Source organism: Myotis yumanensis, unplaced genomic scaffold, assembly GCF_028538775.1.
Source record: "Myotis yumanensis isolate MYYU_CA2020_CCGP unplaced genomic scaffold, mMyoYum1.0.hap1 SCAF_12, whole genome shotgun sequence".
Lineage (NCBI taxonomy): Eukaryota > Metazoa > Chordata > Mammalia > Chiroptera > Vespertilionidae > Myotis > Myotis yumanensis.
Window position 1 is genome coordinate 15,398,512 of NW_027223763.1, and position 24,370 is coordinate 15,422,881.

Below are 24,370 nucleotides of genomic sequence, written 5' to 3' on the forward strand. Positions count from 1 at the left end.
CCTCCTCTCCGACCAGTGTCCGTTTCTTCCTCAGATTCTCCTTGTCAGAAACACTGAGCTGAGGTGACTTCTGGCAGGCAGCGTTTGGAAGACAAATCTAGAAGGTTCTTGGCACGGAAAGTTGCCTCCTTGAGGCCTTGGAAAGAGAAATATCAACAAGAGTGGGCTAGGGTGGAGGTTGGGGTGGGGTGGGGGGGCGGGGAGGCAAGGTTTCCAGAGTTCGCTGAGCCCTTCTCACGAAATACCAGGTCAGGGAAATTTGAGCCCTGCTCTGAAGGCCCCGGAGATGGCCAGTCACATTCCTCCATTTACAGATGAGGAACTGAGATTCAGATGGGGGAGTGACTTTCTTAAAATCACAAACTAGGAATTTTCCGAGCTGGGTTTCATTCATTCTCAATTCTTCCACGTGAGGAAACTCCCCGGTCTAGAGGAAACTCCCAGGTCCAGAGTGGGAAGGTGTTTTATTTATTTGTTTGTTTTTAATATGTCTTATATTGATTTTAGAGAGAGAAAGGAAGGGTGAGGGAGAGAGGGAGAGAGGAAAAAAAACACACAAAACATCAATGTGAGAGAGAAACATTGATCGGCTGCCTTCTGCAGGTCTGAGCCTGAAGCCCGAGCATGTGCCCCACCACGTCCACAGGATGATGCTTCCCATACCAGGGTGTGGGAAGGTGTTTTAAAGTAGCCACCAGAAGAGGCAGAGTGAGCCAGGGAAAGCAGGAGGTGAGTGTAAGAGCTGAGTCTTGGAGGAAGTGAGAATGAGCAGAGAGCCCCTGGGAGGGAGCAGCAGGCAGGGGAGCCGCCCCTGCAAAGGCACAGAGGACCGGACAGACGAGATCCCCACGGAAAGGCACTGGCCATCAGCCCGGGGTTCGAGGAGCCAAGCTGGAGTCAGAGCAGAGAGCTGTTGGAGGGGAAGACCAGGGGTTGGCCTTTTGTCCTTCCTACAGAAGGGAGGGGAGATGATGGAGGTTGTGTTTGAAGGGATTACTCCTACCCCTGCTGTCAGTTGCCACAGAAACCCGAAGTCTGTGGACGAAAAGGTTTTCTACGGAAAGTAGCTTCACAGGCTGACCTGATCATAAATTCCTCCAGGGGCTGGTCATGGTGGGTAATCACGCCCAGGCCTATAACTTCTTTAGTAAAAGATTTACCTTTGCCTTACCAAGCACTGTCCCCGCCCTGCTTTCTCCCACCTTCATGTAATCTTCCTTAGTTCCCTTCCTTAATTTCAGATGCAAAGAAGAAATGGCAAACTGTCATTCTTCAGAGCATTTGAGACGTTGCTTCCGGGTAGTTTGGCTCAAATAAAATCTTATAAAAATTCTTTACTGGTTTGGACATTTTTATGTCCACAAGTCAAAGGGAAGGAAATAAAGTAGGCAGGGAAGGAAGGAGAGAGTGAGAGACAGAAAGGACGGAAGGAAAAGAGGGAGGAAAGGAGGGTAGGAAGGAGAGGCAGGGAGAGGAAAAGGAGGGAGGGAGGGAGGAGGGGAGGAAAGGCTTTCTGATCTGGGACCGCATCAGAGAATCGCTTTCCTTCCAGCTGGACCATCGATAAGATGGGAGGAATTGACAAGCCTGGAGACAGGAAACTGACTTGGCTCCTTAGAGGCCCATCAACTTCTCCTTTATTGAACCAAGGGAAGCTGTTAAAATCATTTCCAGGGAAGGAAATATCTTATCTTTTTACTTAATTTTGCACTTGAAAGTCATTTGTTTTCTAATGATATTATATTTCACTTTTGTCATTTATATATATCTAGTTTGAAAGGGCACAAACAGGGGAAAAGCCAAGTATTTTTAATGTTGTTGGGTTCATTTTTAAAAAAACTATCAGTGCTCCCAGGGCCAAAGAATTCTAGCAGCTGAAATAAAATTTCGCCTACCCACCCAAACTCACATTCCAGCAGTTGTAAAAGTATTCTTCTCCCAACCTTTAACACGGTCATAAAGGTAATTCACTTGGGTGGAGGAGAGGGGTTGGGGCATGCCTTCACTATAATCTGTTTTTTACTTTTGGATTCTAGTTCCATGAGGAAGAATGTCTTAATCTGTTTTTCAAATTAAATACAAAAATAAAATAAAAACACAACTTTAAAAAGCTAACTTCTGGGCATTAGAAATAAATAAAATAAAATAAAATTCTTAGCTCCCCTGGTGCCTCACTTTCTATCTTACTCCCATTATGCCCACAGGCTCCCACACCTGGCTCTCTGGAGGCATCCCACATGCAAGACCCAAGCTATCCCGTTTCTGAAGGCAAACGTCACAGCCTGGAGGACGGCCCAGAGTTAGCAGTGGCAGCCCCAGCAAAGAGAGAGAGAGTCCTGAGTTCTAACAAAGAGGGCCCCCATCTTGGCTTGACTATTACAGCCGGGGTATTTGGGCAACATGCTGCCCTTTTCAGAACCTCGGTTACTTTATTTGCATAATGAGGCACCCACCTGGCAGGATCCAAAGAGAGGAGGTATGTGAGGCACCTGGCAGCATGTGAGAGCTATGGCAGTTATCAGACACTGAGGATGAGCCTCAAATGGGGGCATGTCAGGGATTGGAAGGGGCAATTAGGAAGATATTGCGGGGGAGCTTTCTTGGGCTAGCTCAGATCTTAACTGTAGGCAAAATCCAACATCTGATACCAAAGAATCCGCTCCTGTGTGTGTCTTTGCACAGAGGTGGTGACAGCTTTCATTTTGAATGCTTACTATGGCTGCCATCATCATCGCCATCACCATCATCCCTACCATCATTATTGCCATCACCATCGTCACCACCACAAGCACCACCACCACTACCATCACCATCACCATCACATCATCATCACCACTATCATCACCACCACTAGCACCACCGGCACCGCCACCATCATCCTCATCACACAGTCCCATCAGGCTGTTGGTTGATGTGGCTGATGTGGGGAAAACCGCTCAGAACAGGATAGATAGACACCCTGGATACAGCCCTTGCTCAAGCAAGTTTCTGCCTCTTTCCCCAGCTTCAATCTTTTCTTTCTAAGGTAAAAGGATTGGGCCTGATAGTTAGGGCAAGGGGTGCACCCTATGGCCAATGACTAGACCCTTTCCTCGTTCCTCTAGCTTTCTAACCAAATTCTTCAAACTTTGGGTTCCAGGACAGATTTCACTCTTTTCTTCTAGGACATCGGTTCTCAACCTGTGGGTCGCGACCCCTTTGGGGGTCGAACGACCCTTTCACAAGGGCCGCCTAAGACCATCGTAAAACACATATATAAAATTACATATCATTTTTGTGATTAATCACTATGCTTTAATTATATTCAATTTGTAACAATGAAATTGGGGCTCACCACAACATGAGGAGCTGTATTAAAGGGTCGCGGCATTAGGAAGGTTGAGAACCACTGTTCTAGGAGGTCAGCAGTGTCCAGCCTTGCCTTCAGCTAAAGGCAGTTGGGTTAATCTGAACAAAAGAAAAAGAGCTGGAGCAATGCAAGGGAAGAAAGAAGTCCATCTCCACAAGGTTTCCAAGGTGAATTTCTTATAATTGTAACACAGTGTTGTAGCCACTCATCCTGAGAAAGACAGGAGGCAGACAGGAAGGGAGAGTAAAGGAGGGGATGAAAGGGAAGGAGAGAGCAGGAGGGGAGAAAGGATGTGGGGGGGATGCAGGAAGAGGCCACCAAAGCAAGACTCGAGAAACAACACCCTCTATCATCTTCACTTACTGAGAAATCCAACCGTTGTGATCAATTATCTCTCAATAAAGCTGGAGAAAACCCAAAACTAGTGTGTGCACACCTATATAGGTGCCTGTCTTTGTGACTGTGTGTATGCATCTGTGTGTGTGTGGATATGTTTGAATGTGTGTCTGTGTGTTCCTGGATAGACAGTGCCTGGCACATATTAGGTGCTCAATCAATTCGTATGTGTGTGTGCTTGAGTGAACCTGTGTAGTGATGCGTGTGTGTGGCTGAGCGTGTGTTCCTGTATATTTATCTGAATGTGCCTTGTGGTGGGGGTGAAGCATGGATGGATATAGGTGCCTGGGTGTGTGTTGTAAGTACATGTCCCCACACACAGGTGTGAGAGTGCATTTGAAGTGCGAGTGCATGTTTCAGTGAGGCTGCATGGCTGAGCGTGAGGAAGTGGGTGCGTGTATGTATGCATTCATGACCTTGTCTGCAAGGGTGTTACATGAGCATGTCTCTGGTGTGTACTGTGAGGGTGAGTGTGTGCATGATATGTGCATGTATGTATTCTGTGTGGGTGTGTGCATGCATGTGTGCTGCATGAAGGTGTGTACGTGTGCGTGCTGTGAGGGTATATGTATGCATGTGTGTGTGCTGTGAGTGTGAGTGTGCGTGCATGTGTGCTGTGAGGGTGTGTGTTTCCGGGCACCTGGGTGTACAGGGAGCCTGGTAGCCCTGGGTGTATTTCCCTTCCCCAAGTCAGGAAATGCCTGTGGGTTTGTATGAGTGGTCAGTTCCCCTTTCACTTCCATGGAGCCATGCGGACCGCTAGCAGCCCCTTAGCAGCTCCCACACACCCAGTTAATTCTGCTTCCTTTATAGGAGCCAGAGGGTGAGTTTGCAAGAGCTCAACTGAACAGGGCCCTGCCCTGAGGGAGAGGAGACACCAGGGCTGTGGCCACAGTGGGAGCCCCTGCTCCGCCTCCCTCCCTCCGCACTCCTGGTTCCCTTCGGGCGGCAGGGCAGGACGCCTTCCCAGCCAGCTGAGCCTCACCACCTGCAGTGGGTTGGGCAAGAGCTCTGGAGGCAGACCTCTGGGTTCAAATGCTGCTCCCACCCCTGGTAGGCAGGTGGCTGAAACTCTCAGAGCCTCCATTTCCTCACTGGCAACATGGGGTGCCTCATACAAAGGTGGGACCTCCCGGTGATGCCAGGAAGCCTGAACAGAGACCATGACCACGTGCCTTACCCTGCGAGCAGCAGAGGCCTGAGGGTTGCAAACGGTCCTCCTCATTCCAGATCATCCGAGTCATGTCATGACAGAGTGGCTCCTCTCCACCTGTTGAGACATCTCCTCTCCCCAGGATGCCTCTGCATACTCGGCAGCCCCCACACGCTCTCCTCACCACCCTGTGACTCAGCATGCAGGTATTTTAGGATCACAGAGAGACACACCTAGAAATGACTGTTGCCACCATAAGTGCACCCACAACCCACGGGGGTCTTATCAACAGGAATCTGACCCCAAAGGTGGCCAGGGTGGCACAGGACCCTCCAAACGGAAAGGCAAGTCCCTGGGAGTCAGGAGAACCTATTGGAGGAGCTGGGGCTATCCACTTGGGCACCCTGCCTGCCTCCCCACTTCTCACCTCCCACGTACAGACATACACACACGCTTCAGACCTGAGGTTTAATCCACCCACCATGTGGCCTGGCCCAGCCCTGCCCCAGGGCTTCTGGTTTCTCTGAACAGGAGGAGCAGGACACAGCTGTCGGGGAAGAAGACCCTTGGAAGAACATGGGTTTGTGGAGCACATGCCTTCCCAATGCCACGTGACAAGTGCCGGCTCCTGAGCCACAGACGTTGACTCCACCCCTGTCTGCAGGAATCTGCATTGTGACAGGTGTGGAGGCAGAATTCTGCCCCCCTCTACACCCACATCCTAATCCCAGAAGCTGTGAGTGTGATACAGTACGTGGCAAACAGAATATTGGGACAGTTCAGCAACTTTCAAACCGTGTGCTGCAAGTGTTTTTAAAACATGCATTTAGTCAGGGCACTGACTTCTTTTCCCTTAGATCAGCGGTTCTCAACCTGTGGGTCACGACCCCTTTGGCGGTTGAACAACCCTTTCTCACAGGGGTCACCTAAGACCATCCTGCATATCAGATATTTACATTATGATTCATAACAGTAGCAACATTACAGTTATGAAGTAGCAACAAAAATAATTTTATGGTTGGGTCACAACATGAGGAACTGTATTTAAAGGGCCAGAAGGTTGAGAACCACTGCCTTAGATTGTCAAATTAAAAAAATGACAACAGCTGACACAACAACAGCCTCCAGGTGTGAATGCCCTGTCTTGAACCATAAATATATAGGTCACATAGTAGAGTTGCATCTTATTGGTCATATTGCATAATAAAGTTGCATCTGATTGGTTAATTCTTGGTAACAGAAATCTTTATATACAAGTATAGGCACCTGATTTTTTAAAAAGTCACTTTTGGAGCAAAAAGGGGAGGTACTTACTATTATTATTACTCAATAAAAATGTTACCTATTTTTTTCTCAGATTGGCAAAAAATATAATTTTTTGGTGTGCCACAGAATTTTAGTAGTTTATGTTGTGCCATGAGATGAAAAAGGTTGAAAATCGCTGGGGTAGTGGATAAGGATTTAAGGTTGCTAACCAGCCGGCCTTAAAAATAAAATGTAGAAAATTCTGGATTATCTGAGTGAGCCCAAGACAAGAGTCTTGAAATCTGGAAGATAGAGGCAGAAGAGGACTCCGAGAAGGAAGCAGAGGTTGGGGTGATGCAATGTGAGGATTCAGCCCCTTCTCCCCAGCTTTGAGGGTGGAAAGAGACCCTAAGTCAGTGATGGCGAACCTTTTGAGCTCGGCGTGTCAGCATTTTGAAAAACCCTAACTTAACTCTGGTGCCGTGTCACATATAGAAATTTTTTGATATTTGCAACCATAGTAAAACAAAGACTTATATTTTTGATATTTATTTTATATATTTAAATGCCATTTAACAAAGAAAAATCAACCAAAAACATGAGTTCGCGTGTCACCTCTGACACGCGTGTCATAGGTTCGCCATCACTGCCCTAAGTCAAGGAACGCGGCGGGCAGCCTCTGGAATTGGAAAAGGCGAGGAAACCGATTGTTCGCCTAGAACCTGCAGAAAGCGACACAGTCCTGCCGGCACCTTGCTTTTAGCCCAGGGAGACCTGTGTCAGACTTCAGACCGTAAAACTATAAGCTAATAAATGTATGTGTGTTTTAAGCCACTAAGTGTTTGGTAACTTTCAGCAGATGTAGGAATCTGACCCCCAAGGGCCCTGATGATTGGGGAGCAGTGGTCAGGGAAGCGTGGGGCTCCCCTGTCAGGCCTCCGGAGCCCAGGCAGAGGCAGGATGGGGGAAAGAGGCCTCTGGTTTGAGGAGACGCTGCACCAGGGGCCCCAATGGACACAGGTACTCCCAGGAGTACTTGTGCTCTGGTGGGGCGCTTCCCCAGCAGGTAATGCTGGCAGGTATTGATCACAGCTCTGCCCTGAAGATTCAAGGGGTACAGCGATGAATAAGCAAGGGCCCCAGCTTTTGAGGATCTTTTACTCAGGAGGAGAGATAGATGGTGAACAAGTTGGGAATCAAAACCATGAATACACAGAGTAATGAAGTCCTAACAGCAGACTATCAGGCAGTGGCACTGAGTGTGCAAGAGACCTTTGTGGATTCCTCCTTAACCACATGGCCTGCCTTAGGGCAGGGCGATCTGGAGACCCGCCCTCATCACTGGGCAGCTCTGTGACCTGTGCAAGCTGCTTCCCTTTCCGGGGCTTGATTCGCCCGGGGAAGTGGGCTCCTCCCTCTTCCCATCCTCTTCCCTCTGGAGACAGGAGAGAGATGGGCTGTCCTGACAATTATTCATCCACAATCATCTCTGCGTGCCGTCGACCTGCAGTGGGAGTCGTCACACGCAGGTTTTCAATTATTCCTCAAAACACCCTCCAGCAGATAGTGAAATAAGCTAGACACAGAAGACAAATCCTGTATGACGCCACTTATATGAGGATCCCAGAGGAGTCGAGTTCATAGAGACAGGAAGTAGAATGGTGGTCACCAGGGGGTGAAGGGAGGGGGAATGGGAGTTATTATTTAATGGGGGCAGAGTTTCAGTTTGGGAAGATGAAAAAGTTCTGGAGATGGATGCTGAGAATGGTTGTACAGCAGTGTAAATATCAACAAATTGTACACTTAAAATGGTTAAAATGGTACATTTTGTGTTGCATAATATTTTACTACAATAAAGATTTTTTTTTTTAAATTTCAGAGAGGAAGGGAGAGGGAGAGATAGAAACATCAATGGTGAGAGAGATTCATGGCCCCTAATGGGGATTGAGCCCCCAACCCAGGCATGTGCCCTGACCGGAATCGAACCATGACCTCCTGGTCGACGCTCAACCACTGAGTCACACCGGCTGGGCAATAAAGATGTTTTAAATACCCTAGAGCAGTGGTCGGCAAACTGCGGCTCTCGAGCCACATGCGGCTCTTTGGCCCCTTCAGTGTGGCTCTTCCACAAAATACCGACTTCTGCGCATGGGCCACGAAGTTTCAATCGCACTGTACGTGCGCGCCCGCACGTGGTATTTTGTGGAAGAGCCACACTGAAGGGGCCAAAGAGCCGCATGTGGCTCGTGAGCCACGGTTTGCCGACCACGGCCCTAGAGCGAAGACGATTCACCTATTTTACAGATGAGGAAGCTGAAGCTCAAGGAGAGTGTGGACTTGCCCAACATCATGTAGCAAGAGAATTGCAGAGTTGGGATTTGAACCCAGGTCTGACTCTAAATCGAGGGTCCTTGCCTCCTGATATCTTCCCTTTTTTAAAGGAGGATCTGCTTTGGGGAGACCCTGCACTAGGAACAGTGGAGAGGGTTGTGGAAAAACGAGCATTTTCGAAGAAATGAGGAACAGGCACATAGCGCTGAGGTCATGTGCAGACCAAAAGGGGGAGGCTGGGTCTGGCCATACGGCTCCCACCCCCACAACTTGGCTGCTTCTCTAAGATTCCCTTGGCAATCCTTATTTTCCATGGAAACCGTGGGAGCAGCTGGCCCAGGACACCAGTGAACCAGAAGCCCCTTTCCAGGGAGAAGTTGTACACACTCTTGCTCTCTGTTTGTAGCAACAGGTCCCTAGAGAGCTGACGGCATCCCTGGCAGTCCTGCCGCTCAGAGGGAGGGAACAGGAGGGAGGTCAAATGGCCAATCCGAGTTACAAAGCTTTTCAGAATTAGTACCCTCCACAGCCCAACTCTGGGCTGGGCTGTCACCCTCCATCCAAGGGGGGATGCCCCAGGGTCAAAGATGGCACAGAGAGAAGATCTAGAAGACCCTGTGGGCGCCCCAGCCATTTCAGCTCAGTGGATAGAGCGTTGGCCTGTGGACTGAAGGGCCCCAGGTTAGATTCCGGTCAAGGGAAGGTACCTGGGTTGCAGGCTCCTCCCTGGCCCAGGCCTCGGTCGGGGCTCATACAGGAGGCACCAATCAATGTGCTTCTCTCACATCGATATTTCTGTCTTTCCCTCTCTCTTCCACTCTCTCTAAAAATCAATGGAAAGATACCCTCAGGTGAGGATTAAAAAATAAAAATAAAAAAGACCCTGTGGGCTAGACAGGTTCTCCTACTGGCCCAGAAGAGCCCAGCAAATAGAGGGGCAGATGGCTGGAGACCAGGTCTGATGACTGCAAGGAAAGCGGAACCAGAGGAGCCCAGGGCCATCGGGTTGGAGTGGGAAGGGGAAAAGGCACTGAACCGGGGGTAGAAGGTGACTGGTGCTCACGGCAGCACTGCTTCCGGCTGACCCAGCCCGTGCCTCTCAGAGGCCCCACCACCGAGATTCAGCCTGCAGCACTGCCACCTCCCCTGGAGGACCTCACAGTGCTGCCACCGCTTGTCACATGGCTACAGAAGAGAGGGCTCCCCCTCTGTGGTCACACACTGTCTCAGCCCCACAGCAAACCCCAGGGCACATACAGTGCTTCAGTGGAGTGAGGCCGCTCCTCCAGCTCCCACAAGGACCTTGGGAACGAGGTCTTGTGGCTGAGTCTGCTATGCCACACCAGATGCCTTGCCCTCTGGACAAACCCTTGAGTGCCTCGTGGGCTGGCCCCTCCCTCTTCCTCCACTCACTCTGCCATACATCCCTGTGTATGTCTGAACCTGATGTGGACACGTGTCTCTCTCCCAGGCAGCTCCTCAGGCCTCTTGTAAATCTGCCGTAGACCCATTCCAGCATGTCATAATTTTAAGAGTTTCATCAAAAGGTTGATGAGACTTGGGGACTCAACAGGGTTGAGTCACACATGTAGTCACCTGTTGGGAATGGCTAAAGGCATTTCCCCAAACCTGAATAGGAAACGGATTATGGCTGCCAGACAGCTAAAGGGCATCTTAATCTACATGTTATTGCCTCCTACTGGCCAAACACCTCAACAGCCGTAGGCTATTCCCCAAACTGACAATGCCTCTGTACCCTTTGAAACCTTACCCTCTGAAGTGTATTATCTCCACCTTGCCTTAGGACAAATTGTGTTAATAAAAGCAAGGGTCCTAGACAAGGAGGGACTCTTCAGTTCCTTTAGCTGAAGGTCCTCTGACCCTCGATGCCTTTCAAAATTATATCTCGTCTCTGGACTCTTTATTAGTCTCTGGATTTCTATGTCATCTACGCGCAGCCCCTTTTCCAGATTCCTGAACCCTTCTTGATGCTGGGACATGAACCCCGGCATAAATCACTGGGTACGAATAGCGTGAGGCAGGGTGGAGGATGCTGCCTACCTGGGCCTGTGTACAAAGGTGCCTGAAAGCCAACTCCGACCAGCCAGGACCCCCAGGATTAGGGATAAAGGTCTCTTTTCCCATTATTCTAATGACAGGATCCACCCACACTTTTAGGTAACTGAAGACAAGAGAAGAGAAGACCATTTCTGAAGCCTTAGTTTAGTATAAGCCCCTAAGTCAATCCCCAAACAACTGCTGTCTACTCAGCCCCGGTGGGGGAGGTAGGAGAAATGTGGGTTAAGAAAGTCAGACTGTAGCTGAGGAAATGCACTCTTTTGCCGGCCTTCCTCTTGTGGTTCTGATCACGCTCTGCCTGAGAGTCCCTTTTCATGGAAGAGACTTAACGCACCCATGTCTGTGAGTCCCTGGGGGGCAGGATCCACGCCTGACCCCTTTCTCTTTCCCAGGACCCAGCCCAGAGCGTGGCTCAGACTAAACATAGAATCAAAGGACAAGAATGTTAGAGAGGACAAGGACATGTGGGCTACGCCATGTCACTTCCCTGCTCGGAAACCTTCAATGGCTCCTCGTTAAAGGCAGGATAAATTCCAAGTCCCTGGGCCAGACACTTATGACTTTCAGGCCGTGGGGCCCCGTCCACCTCTCTTTCCTCATTTCCCATCACTCACCGTCAGGATCCCGGTCCCCTTCCCCGAGTCATGCAAGACTCAGTGTACCAGTCTGGGTTCGTTTGGAGGAGCAGAACCCCTCACCAGGCGTTATAGAGAATCGGATACAGTTAGGGAGCTGACTTGAAGCAATTATAGGACGTAACGGCTGCCTACAAGATTGACGCACAGCTGTGGCCTCTGCCCGGCCAGGTCTGAGGCCAGCAGGCAGGCAACAGGGAAATACAATGGCCAAGAGTTGGGGACAGCAAGGCACGCCAGACCCCAGGAGGACGAACTGGAGCCCACACTGGTCTCCCACATTGTGTCCGAGCCTCCAGCTTCCTTCATAAGGTTGACCTGCAGGAGAAGCCGGGGCCTTTGATGAAGAAATTGAGCCACGAGACAAAAAAACTGAAGGAGAAGATGCGGCAGGAGCTGCAGCAGGTGCTGGCCTGGCTGCCACATCACACCCTCACCGAGAAGGAAAGAGCCCAAGATACGTGGGTACACGGGAGCCGCAGCTCTATCTCTACCGAGTGTCTGAGCACACCCAAAGGGCTGTGTCCACTTCTGCTTTTATTTTCTATTTTCAAATGGTTATTACTTCTTTGTGATACAGAAATGTATATTACCCCAATTAAGGTCTTTATTATTTAGGTTAAATGGATTCTTATTTTTAAATTTTTATTTTGTATTGGTTTCAGGTGTACAGCTTGGTGGTTAGGACGGTCGCTAAGCTGTACACTTCTACTTTCCAAACCTCATGCAGCTTGCTCTCATGGCCAAGTCTAACCCAGAGGAAATTCCAGAAAACGTAGTTCCAGCTCAGCTAAACTTGACCAGACACACCCTTCCCCAGCCTGCTTCCTTTGCTGACAGTGTTCTTCCCCATTCGCCGCCTGAATAACTCCAACTCAACTCTCAAGGCCCCACCTAATGGCTCTTCATCTCTTGCAGTGGTTCTTAACCTTCTGGCCCTTTAAATACAGTTCCTCATGTTGTGACCCAACCATAACATTATTTTCGTTGCTACTTCATAACTGTGATGTTGCTACTGTTATGAATCTTAATGTAAATATCTGATATGCAGGATGGTCTTAGGCAACCCCTGTGAAAGGGTCATTCGACTGCCAAAGGGGTCTCGACCCACAGGTTGAGAACCGCTGCTCCAGAGTCTCCTGTCATCCCTGGAGACTTGACCAGCCCTTCCCTTTGCCCCCAGGACACTCAGAACTGACCTCCACTCAAACCTTATTACCTTTCAGAGAGCTAACATCTATTTCCATAGAGGCCGGAGTAGGTCATCTCTATGACCCAAGGAACTCGACCACTAAACATTATCTCAGTCAATCTTCAAGCCAACCCTCTGAAGCAAAGTGCTTTCACTGTCCCCATTTTACAGTGGGGGACACTGAGGTTGGGGAGGAGACGCCACCTGCAGAGGCGGGATTTGGTCCAGCCCACCCCAGAGCCTTAATTCATAATCACCAAGCAAACGGAAGGTAGACAATGTGAAAGTACAATGAGAGTGCCAGCCGGTGTGGCTCAGTTAGTTGAGCATTGTTCCAGGCACCGAAAGATTGATGGTTCAATTCCCTGTCAGGTTACAGGTTTGATCCCCAGTTGGGGCACGTATGGAAGGCAACCAATGGATGTTTCTCTCTCTCTCTTCCTCTCCCTCTCCCTCTCCCTCACTTTTCCTTCCTCTCTCTCTAAACTATGATGAGAGTAGAGTAACCAAACATCCCATTTTGCCAAGGACTGAGGAAGTTCTTGAAATGCTGGATTTTCAGTTTTAAAATGGAGATAGTCCCAGGCAAACTGGGGCCAGCTGGTCACCCGAGGAGAAAGTGCTGCAGCTGTTCCCAGGTGGGAAAGGCCCTGGGAAGCCAGGAAGGTGCCACCCTGAAGCACTGAACTTGTGCCACCTCCTGGACCTGAGCAAGATGGGAGCTTTTGGGCTGGCTTGGGGATTCAGTTTCTTCCTTCCTCAGGAACTCCTCCTTTTTGGTTATTTGGAAAGCAGTTCCAGGCCATCTGAGTTCCACGGTGGCTGGCTGCCCGTGAACCGTGGTGGGAGGAGATGTGCAGTAAGGGGTGGCAGGAAAACTTCTCCTTTCCTACCAAGTTCATCATGGACTGCAGACTGGGCGTCAAAGGGGGAGAGATCAACTAGAGGACTTGTGTGCATGCATAGAAGCCTAACCAATGGACACAGACACCAGGGGGGTGAGGGCATGAGTGGGAGTGGGGGGGTGGGGGAGCAATGACGGGATAAGGATACATACTTAATACCTTCATCAATAAAGAAAAAAATATATAAAAACAAAAAACAGATTCACGGAGCCAGATTGGTTTCTCTGGGCCTGGCCCTGCAGAGGTGGCTATGGAAGCGTTGGCCGAGCTGGTGGAGTAGAATCCCAGCCTCCGAATCATCAGCAAGCATTGCCAGGAACTGCTCAGTCCTGTATGTCAGCTCAGCTCTGGGAAGGGATTTATTGAAGGTCAAGGGCAATCAGGAGCAGAGCTGCCGCCAGACCCAGGTTTCCAGGCTCCTGCCCGGCAGGGCAGAGTGGCCTGGCTCACTGCTAACGGCGGGCAGGCTGCTTCTCTGTCTCTGATGCCAAGACTCTGTGACTTAACAGCTGTTATATTAAGCAAGTCCTTGCCTGCTCCTGGTGTCAGCTTTCTCCTAGGTGAAGTGAGGTAACAATGCCTACCCCTGGGGCTACTGAGAACAGGAACAAAGGAAGTTGTCTTAACAGCTGGGAAACTGTCTTTGTTTGGGGTAAACACTGGCAAGAGACTCACCAGGCTGGATGTGATAAGCTGGGCATCTCTTCAGTGTAACACAGTAACAGGGAAGGCTCTCTTGGGGTTGGTTGAGAAGGGATGGGGGAGAGTACAGGGGCAGGCAGAAGAGCCAGCAAGATGGAGAGAGCCAGCACCAGGGAGGGGGGACCAGTCAGACCTGCAGGCAAGCCACGGGGTGACCAGAGGAGAGTTTTGGAATGAAACATTATCACTGTTTCCCAGACGCTAATTGTACCACCACCCATCTCCTCTCCACCCCCAATTCATCAGTAACATCTGCCCATCCACAGTGCTTGATACAACTTGTGTGTGTGTACCTGCACAACTCAAAGAGAGCTAAGTTTCCTATTTGCGTCAAGGCAAAATGAAACAGAAACCACACATTAAAAAAAAAAAAATCTAAGGATTCGAGAAAGTTTGGTTTGGCAGAGACCACCGGCTACCCATGGAGATCCATCCATTCTCCCCCTTCCTGGACTCACAGCCACATTCCCCAGCCTCCCCTGCAGATGGGTGTGGCCAGATGATGGAGCTGGAGCCAGTGGGATGTGTGTGGAAGTGACGAGTGCCACTTCCTGGCCTGGCTCCCCCTCCAGCCCCTCCCTGCTTGGGGGACGGCCTTGGGAGCCATGTGTGGACAAAGGCAGAGCCCACATCAGCCCAGGTCTGCCACCACCCCCACCAGCAGAGCCTCCTAGATCTTATCATGAGAGAAAAATAAACTTCTTTTGTGTTGGGTCACTATATTCTGGGTCTAATTGTTAAAGAAGTGAGCCTCCACCAAAGTATAAACTAGGAAAGGCACCCCAGCACGCAGCAGCGAGCTTCCCAGCATGGCGCAGCGACAAGACGTCTGGCAGCCTCCCCGAGTTCCCCCACAGTCCAAGAATGTGAGACAGAACCTTCTGTCGGTGGAGAGGGGGTGCAGGGAGGGGGGTGGGGGGAGGGAGAGTCCAAATTTGTCACCAGAACTTAGAAGAAGAGAAGGCTGCTGGGCCTTGGTGACCCCTGGATCAGAGGCCAGTTGTGTCCACTGACTTGAGCCCAACACCCTCTGCTCTTCTTCTCCAAGCTGTGGCTCATAGCGTCCCTGGGCATCTCAGGAAACTCAGAGGCCGGGCTCTTCCTGAGCGAACCGGCCCCAGGCAAGCAGGAGGCCTCAGGGCTCGGCTCAGGGGATGCTGGAGCCCAGCCTCGGGCAGGGAAGGGGAGACAGAACAAGAGGAAAGGAAATGAGCTGCCGGAGTCTAAGAAGGCTCAGGATCACTTATTAAGGGCAGGTCTTGGTGAGGGGTGAACAGCATTGCCAAGGCAACCAGAGGTGCCGCCGTCCACCAGGATCATTCATCTTGCAGACGGACCATTTCTCCCCAGGTTGGAGATGAGGAACAGCAAGAAAAGATGCCAGGAGAGCCAACCAGAGTTCTGTAGAGAGAAGCTTAGTGTGGAAAATCGGCACCTCTTGGGTTCATGGAGCCTCGCCTTCCAGAAGCCACAACGGGCATTCCCGGTGACCTTGGCTCCCAAGGTTGTCTGTCATTGGAGGAACACATACTCTGCAGGCAGGCTCACCAGGGTTTGGGGCCCAGCTCTATCACTTACCAGCGCTGTTTGGACAAAGCACTTCACGTCTCTGAGCCTCAGGGTCTCCATCTGTAAATTGGGGATTTTAATACTTGCCAGATAGGCCTGTTGTGGGGAATCAACAGAAATAGAATCGGAAAGCAATTTGTCATAATTGTCCCCATTGGGACTTAATGACTGAGCGTTTGCTCTGTGCCTTATCTGATGGAATTCTCTCTATGATCCCTCCGGGCAGATGAGAGAGCAGAGCCCAGAGAGGCAGAGTGATTTTCCCAGGGTTGCTCAGCTTCAAGGTGGCCCAGCCTGGCCTATAACCCAGGCAGTCTGACCCCAGAGTCCAGGTTCCGGGTGCCTCCTTCTCCTTCTGATACAAAGCAGTTTTCACTGGTGCTCAAAGGGAGTCTGAAATCTCCAATGGGGGTGTGAAGAAAGGAAGCATCATTCTGAGAAGGATTCTTGGAGGCGGCAGGCTGGACCTGAATTTTTCCCAGGAAAAGCAAGATGTCAGCAGCAGAAAGGGGCGGAGCGGAGGCTTTGCCAGGCAGCAGTTGCATTTGGAGCAAAGGAGGGGAAGTGGGGACACGTCAGTGGAGAGCTCCCCGGGAACCATGTGGCTGCAGCCAAGGCCTCAGGGAGAGAAGTGAGAGGGGGTTTCCCAATCAGAGCTGCGGACTTCCAGAAAAGGAGCAGTCATATCTCTCTCAGTGCCCTTCCGGACCCAGCAGGCTGTGAGCTCCAGGAGACAAGGGCCAGCTGCGTCTCCTCCTCTGCTCAGCCCAGTGCCCACCTGGTGCCTGGACCATGGGAGATACTGGACCAACATTTGCTGAATAAACTGGCAAGGAGAGGGTGTGTGTTCTCATTCACCTCTTACTTTGACAGGTCTACACCTGAAGGAGCATGGAAGCCACTCCCCCTGGAAAGGAGGCGGCTGGACCTGGGGGTGCAGAGGGAGGTTAGAGAAGAAATATGAGTGGAACCCTCTTAACCCGCACCTGTTCCCTGGGCTATTGTGGGAAGACATTTCTCCACAGGTCTTTCAAACCTCGCAAACAGAGCCACTGGCTGCTTTTTATTCTAGAGGATCTTTTCAAGGACTTTGTTTTGAGAAGTCCTATTGGCAGAACAATGCCAAGATGGGGTCATGCCTTCAGGAAGCCCTCAGTCTGGTAAAGCAGGCGGATGCCTAAGGAAGCCTTGGAGCTCAGACCTCAATGGAGATGGGATGCAGGCAGGGCCACCCTGTCGGTTTGGCAGGCAGGGTGGGTGGGTGTCAGGAGGGGCACTGAGGAGGGGCTAGGAGTTCCCGACAGCTGAGAGGACTGGGGAGGTGTCCAGCTGACCCGTCAGACCGCTACACCATGGACCCAGCAAGGTGAAGCAGAACCCAGTGTCCCCATCCTCTTCCTCTCTCCAAAGCAACAGCCTCTCTGTCCCGCTCGCCCCCAGGTCGCTAGGTGGAAGTCCTGAGGTTGGGTAAGAGGGCCGGACTGGCTCATCAAGATGCACTGAAGGGGGAAAGCAGAACGGGCTATAGTGCAACACAAAACAGTTATGACAGAGGGTGAGGAAGGGCCTCTACAAGCAGTGGAGACATCCCAGGGCCTTGATGTTGCAAATGGAGATTCTGCCCAAGAAACACAAAGCCGTGTAAGGTTTCCAGGGCCTGAGGTCTCACCGGGAGCCGCCTGCCAGTGCCCCGTGGTCAGCAGGCGAGAGGAGGGCAGAGCAGTCAGAGTGGAGGGGGAGAGCTTCTGAGAGGCCAGTTTTTACAGCAAACATCCTTGCAAGATGGAGAAAGCTCTCTTTCTGAATCAGAGGGCAGGCATGCTTACCACCCATTATAAAAGTTTGGGGTTCTCTCAGCTCAGGGCTCATCTTCTGTATTGCAGCCACTGCATGTGAATCACCCAGCTGGGCCCTTCTGTGTCACCCCTGTGCAGAGTTGCCTGTTAAAATACAGGACACCCAGTTACACAACAAATACTTTTAAAAATGTAAGTATGACCCATGCAATATTCGAGACAGCATTCATTGTTCATCTGAAATTAAAATTTAACCGTGTACCCTATGTGTTTATTTTCTTAAATTGGGTAACCCCACTCCCGAGGGACTTAGGGACAAAAGGATCTGGTGCAAAGATGCTGATGCCTGTGCCACTTGCCATGAGTAACCAAGTCCTTTGCCTCTGACCCAAGAGTCTTGTGCTCCTGCCAGCATCCAAGTTAGCTCACAAGTAGGGCAAAATCTCATACCCTCCACAGCCTTAGCTTGGAATCTGGCATAGATTTGGCAGCCCAAAATATCTGTGGGATGAACGGTTGTCAATCTGTGGGAATTGCTGCCAAGTACACAGAATTCCTCAGGGATTTAGAATGGGTTCCCGGTGGTTGGTGCAGCGACTTTACATTTCATGAACTCGTTGCTGTTACCATGGTTACTATAACGACATAGGGCTTCATAGCTTCCCAAGAGCATGTTCATGCATTGCCTTTTTCAATTTCCCAATGACTCTTCGAAACACGCATGATTATTCTTAATTTAGGGATTAGAAAAGTGAAGCTCAAGGTCAAGAAGCACATTGCACAAGGACACACAACCAGTAAGTGGCAATCAACTCAACTAAAGAGGACTAACAAAGACCTACCATGTACCTAGCACTGGGCTAAGCCCATTACGTACATCCTTTTTCTGCTGTATGTCCTGTAACTTCCGTGTAATGTGGGCATAATTAGCCACAAAGGGGGTCTGATAACACACCCAGATTCACATAGCTGCGGAGTGGCAGAGTCAAAATGAGAATCCACTTTGGTTTCATACCAAAAAGTCTGAGTAAAAATGGTAGGAGGTTGTAGGCCAGTGATGGCGAACCTTTTGAGCTCGGCGTGTCAGCATTTTGAAAAACCCTAACTTAACTCTGGTGCCGTGTCACATATAGAAATTTTTTGATATTTGCAACCATAGTAAAACAAAGACTTATATTTTTGATATTTATTTTATATATTTAAATGCCATTTAACAAAGAAAAATCAACCAAAAAAAGGAGTTCGCGTGTCACCTCTGACACGTGTGTCATAGGTTCGCCATCACTGTTGTAGGCCATGGGAGTCACACACTTTATAGTGGTTCCCCAGCCAGCAGATGGGGGCACAGGCAGGGTCCAGGTCCCAGGGGCCATCACTAACAGTGACTAAATTGGCCAAATATATTGACGTTCAAAATGATAGTCCCATTCAGGCTGGGAGCTACAGGGGAAACTGAGGCATCTCAGCCACACAGACTGGACCAGCTCAGAAACCACACATCCTAGGGCTTCAATAAATACCACAGTTCATTCCCTGGCCATGGACTGGTGGGTTAAACATAATAACCCCAGGGTCCCAACAGTCTCAGGGATGGAAAAATGATTCAAGCTGGGAGGGCAGAAGGGGAAAATCATGTTTTCTATATGTCCTTGGGGAAAGCTGACTGTTTTTTGAAAATGCAGTCTTGGGCCAGAGTTCCGCATTGTGTTTCCTGAAACATTCATTTCAAAAAAGGGGAAAGAAGCCCTGGCTGGTGTGGCTTGGTACGTTGGAGCATCGTCCTGTACACCAAATGCTGGTCAATTCCTGGTCAGAGCACATACCCAGGTTGAGGGTTCAATTCATTGCTGGGGCATGTACAGGAGGCAGCCAATCAATGTTTCTCAACATCATTTCTCTCTCTCTCTCTCTCTCTCTCTTTCTCTCTCTCTCTCTTCCTTCCTTTGTCTAAAATCAATTTAAAAAATAAAATTAATGAAAAAAAAGGGGGGGGGGGATTCCGTAGTGAAAAAGTTTGGAAAATGCCACAGCCCATTTCTCTTTGGATTTACAGTCTTTAATACATTAAGGGCTCTGACAAGTCCTGTAGCAAAGGAATCTGTGTCATTTTACTTAACCTGCAATTTCCTGAAAATATCGATTGAGACAGCTCTCTCTTATTTTTTAAATAATTTTTTTTGGCAATAATTTTTATTAAACTTTTGAAGAACTGCTGGAATTGCAAGAATTTGGAGGCACACCATTACTTGAAATTCTCCCTTTCCCTTATTTGGAGCAGAACATAGCATTCATCTGGGGCTCAGGAAGTGAGCAGAAGCAGCATCGGGCCCCTGCACTGTGTCCTTGCAGGGACTGTACCTGCACGGACTCCAGGGGAGCAGCATTCATGAAGTTTTGCCAAGTGTACTCAACGGTCAGACAGACATGTGTTCAGGTCTTTTTTTTTTTTTTAATGTATTTTTATTATTGATTTCAGAGAGAAAGGAGAGAGAGAAACATCAATGATGAGAATCAGTAATTGGCTGCCTCCTGCACACCCCCTACTGGGGATTGAGCCCCAGCTGCCTCCTGCACGCCCCCTACTGGGGATTGAGCCCCAGCTGCCTCTTGCACGCCCCCTACTGGGGATTGAGCCCCAGCTGCCTCCTGCACGCCCCCTACTGGGGATTGAGCCCCAGCTGCCTCCTGCACGCCCCCTACTGGGGATTGAGCCCCAGCTGCCTCCTGCACACCCCCTACTGGGATTGAGCCCCACCTGCCTCTTGCATGCCCCCTACTGGGGATTGAGCAAGCAGCTGCCTCCTGCACGCCCCCTACTGGGGAATGAGCCCTCAGCAGGGCACGTGCCCTGACCAGGAATCGAACAGTGACCTCCTAGTTCATAGGTCGATGCTCAGCCACTGGGCCACTCCAGATGGGCGCACGTTTAAGTCTTGTTCCACCATCAAGAACCCAGGCGGCAGCAGCGGGTCGGGAGGGTGGTGCGCAGCTGGCAGGGCCCGGGAGGCCTTGTCCTGTGGGCTTAGAGGCGCAGAGAAGCCGGTGCAGGTGCTCTGCAGCCGCATCCCTGCTCTGCACACCCGCAGGGCTGCCTGAGCTGAGGAAGCCTGTCTGCCTTTAGCACTTGCCTCTTGAGCCAGACCAAATGCAGCTGAGGCCAGAGGGTGTGCCGCCACCCTAACAAGTTCATCCGAAGATCCCGGCTCACACGGCTACCTGTTCCAAATGCCAGAACTGCATCGTGGAAGGTGTGAAGGCCACCACCAAGGATGTGTCCCTTCAGCCAAGGAATGTCCCACACCTTTCCTTGGCCTTCCTGTCCCGAGAAGAACTTCGATCAAGAAGGACTTGGGGACACGGCGAGTTCTCCCAGAGCACGGACACCAAATCTGTGTTTGTCCGGCCTGTGCCTCATGCCCCGGGAGGCCTCGCTACCTCGCCACCAGCTTCATCGAGCACATCCAGCGGCGGCACCAGCTTTCTTAGGGCACTTTGGTGGATTGCGATGTTGATGAAGAGGACGCGCTGCATCAGTCCTTGCAACACTCCATCTTCCTCGGTGAGTAGGGCTTCTGCTGTCTGTCTGGAGTTCAGAGCTTCCCTTACGTGTTATGTGTGAAGCCCTGAATATGCAGTAGATCTGGAAGGAAGCTTGGTGTTAGGACAGGGTCACTTCTAACAGGGACACAGGTTCCCAGGCCAGAGCCCTCCTCTCCTTGCCTTTGGGCTCCCCCCCCTTCCCCGACCCCCGGCTTAACCCTGTTTGTCGCATCTTGTCTTTGCTCCTCAGCTACTTCCTGGGGTTTCTGCTGCTTCTTTCCAAAGAAAACCCAGCTTCTCCACCAGTCCTCCTTCCTCTCACCCAGCATTCCTCTCTCAGGTCCTCCACGCCCGCCAGGACCTTTTGTGGGACGTGAATAGCACGAATGAGACAGGTGTCTCCTCTCCTCACCCCTGGGGGGTGTGTGTGCATCTGATCAGTGATGGAGCTCCTCCTGTGCTGAGCAAGCTCCTGTTAGCTGGTCCTTGGCAACAGTGGCCAGAGCTGGAGTTACCTCTCAGGAAAACTTTCACTTATTGATTGATTGATTGATTTTTGCTGCAAAAACTTATATTGTTTTGTTTGGTCCCGAGCATGGGAGAGGGCTTCAGGGTGGTTAAAGAACGGCTAGTAGTTTGGGGAGAGGCTCAGGTCACAGCCAGACACCAGGGGGTGCAGAGGGGCCCTCAAAGGCCTTGGGCTCCAGAGGCTCCTCGTCGTGCTGGAGGGTGAGCGTTGGAAGAGTTACTCGCCCAGCCCAGCCTGGGGGCCGGCAGCCTGCGCAGGTGCCAGGTGTCGCCCATCTTCTTGATGAGTTTCACCTCCTCACCCGGAAGCGGTTCTCCGGGAAGTCACAGGGATGGGGTAGAACCAGGGCCAGCAGCTCCGAAAGGGCCTGGCTCAGCCTCCTCTCCAAGGCCAGGGCGGCCTCCATGGCCCTGAGTTTTGTCCGCTCATCTGGGGCTTCAGCACGTCCTGAAGAGGATGCGGCCACTGCGCTGGTTTTGCATCTTTAAGAGCCGCTCAGCGCCCTCAGCTTCTTCTCCACCAACTTGTGGAAGAAGCGGCTCAGCCCCCAAGACCACATCCTCACAGAGGAAATAGCAGCCCCGAGAGAGGTAGGTGTGCGAGGCCCACAGAGGCAGGCTGGCAGGAGGCTGACCGCAGCCTCCACCTCGGTGGAATAATTCTGACGAATTTGGGAGCTCGTGGCTGTTGGGCAATAAGGAGTTAAGTTAGAAAAAAAAAACCTGGTGTGTTGGCTGGTCCCAGAGGTGGTTCTGAAGGTGGTGACTGGATAAGACAGACGGAGGAGAGTGGCCGGAGGCTGAAAGAAGGGGTGTCCCTGGGTCTGTTCCGTTCAAACACTGTTGAAGCAAGAGACAGATCTGGGACGCCGAGGGCACTGCCTCTCAGGAAACCTTTAAAAAGTCCTGCTGGGGTGAATGTTCTGGGTTTAGCATGGTCTGATGCTGGGAGTTTTGATTTGTGATATTTTGCTGCCACCCCTGCACACCCTTAGAATGAACTGGTTCAGTCTTCAATGCCTGCATGGTGCCTTTTTAGGATAAGGTGGAACCACATGTTTTTAGTGGAAATAAGTGTTTCTAGGTTAGAAACTTAGGTTAAACTCCATTTCTCCTTAAGTGGGGAGGAGGGTCAGCTAAGAGAGACAGGAGGACCATAGCTCTTTGCTTGTGATTTTCACATTAATAAGGTATTTTCAGATGACTGGGTCATGTTTACTTCTCTATTTGGGAGCTTGCTTGCATTCTTGTCCTTTAGACACAACAAGGAGTCCTCAGATGAATGAGAAGGAAGAGGTTTGGGGCCTGAGTGGATACCAGTTCCTTTATCTTTGGTTAACTTAGATGAAACCGAGCATTGCTTTCCCATCAGCGGGAGGCGGTAGAAAATCGTGTCCCACAGCCTGCCGTCTCATCTAACAAGACACTGTTCAAAGGCACCTCTCTGGTGAGCAGTTGTTCATGGAAACGGTCTCCTGGAAACTTGCTTTGGTAGCAGCTCAAGAAACCTGAAGTTTGCCCTAGCTGGTTTGGCTCAGTGGATAGAGCGTCGGCCTGCGGACTGAAGGGTCCCAGGTTCGATTCCAGTCAAGGGCACATGCCTGGGTTGTGGGCTCGATCCCCAGCAGGGGGCATGCAGGAGGCAACCAATCAATGAGTCTCTCTCATCATTGATGTTTCTATCTCTCTATCTCTCTCCCTTCCTCTCTGAAATCAATAAAAATACATTTTTTTAAAAAAAAGCTTGAAGTTCAACATGCTTCACGATATTAATAAACACAAGGCTAAGGGCTGGCAGTCAAGTCCACAAGGAGCAGAGCCTCTGATCGGCCAAAGGGCATCTGGATGTCGGTTCGCTTTTTCACACCAGACCTCTCTAGTCTGACGTGGAACTTTCTTCTCGTCAGTGGCTGAGGTTGCCAGTGACAGGGCTTGGGGCCTGTGCCCTGCTGCTGTGGGCCTCTCCCTACCTGCCAGTAAGAACTCCGGGTGCCTAGTAACCGGCAGAGATGGGGCCCCTGGGGCCAAGCAGTTGTTACTATTACACCGTTTCCGGGAGGGCCCAGATGTTAAGCTCAGCTTCTTCACTGTAGGTTTTGGAAAGAGTTCACTCAGACCTCCCTCAATGGAGATCATCTCGGTCTAAGTTTAAAGGAAATGGAGTAAAACCTTCATCTGAGGGAACAGAAGAGAACGTGTCCGTCTCACTGGTGGTACCAAGAAACTGCTTTCCTTGTGTTAAGTGCACTGCGTGTATTTCTAATCAGGAGATTTTTTTCCAGAAAGTGGAATTTGTTACATTCTGGCTTTTAAAAGGCAAAATATAAATAAAATTAATAATTTATTAAAAAAAAAAAAAAAAAAAAAAAAAGAACTCCACAGCCCTGGGCAAGTTACTGAGCCTCCCAGACTTGGAATTCCTTGTCCCTATAACAGGAATAATGAAAGTTCCTACCATGAGTGTGTTTTGTAAGGACTAAATGAGATGGGGCACACGGCCAGTGCTGAAGGAATAGCTGTAGACATTGTTATTGTTGGGGTGGTTTTTTGTTATTGCTGATGGAGGTGGAATGGAGAGGTAGACAGCAAGTAGCGGGAGGAATCATGAAAGGCGAGGAGGGGGAAGGCCAAGCCTACACTTCTCGGTCTTAGTCATGGATGCTCTAACCTCAGAACTGGAAGACCCTTCCTTGCCCAGAAAGGTGGAACAGCTGATGGAGAGAGTGTCCCCGGGTCACACAGGGAGTTCGTCTCAAGCCACGAATCCATTCATTCTTCAACCCTTTATGGAGCATTTGCCCTACTCTGTGGAAGCAGTTTGCACAGCCTCAGACACAAACACAGCGCCCATCAGAAATCTCATGCTTGGAATTTACCTTACCTTTTGCAAAATGTTTCCAAGACAAGTGTGTTTTTTAAAGGGACATAAAGAAAATAAACACGTATCTAC

At 50.4% G+C, this 24,370-nt stretch overlaps 1 long non-coding RNA gene and 1 pseudogene across 1 annotated transcript in view; both read left to right on the plus strand.

The window, feature by feature from the left end:
* LOC139020832 (uncharacterized) overlaps window positions 1–2,265 on the plus strand; it is a 126,708-nt gene extending 124,443 nt beyond the window's left edge. Inside the window, exon 7 of the long non-coding RNA XR_011473369.1 lies at window positions 2,205–2,265. This is a non-coding gene — a long non-coding RNA (uncharacterized lncRNA). The remainder of the gene's footprint in view (window positions 1–2,204) is intronic.
* Window positions 2,266–2,715: 450 nt separating this feature from the next.
* On the plus strand, window positions 2,716–20,919 carry LOC139020998 (E3 ubiquitin-protein ligase RNF114 pseudogene; annotated as a pseudogene).
* The last annotated feature ends 3,451 nt before the right edge of the window (window positions 20,920–24,370 follow it).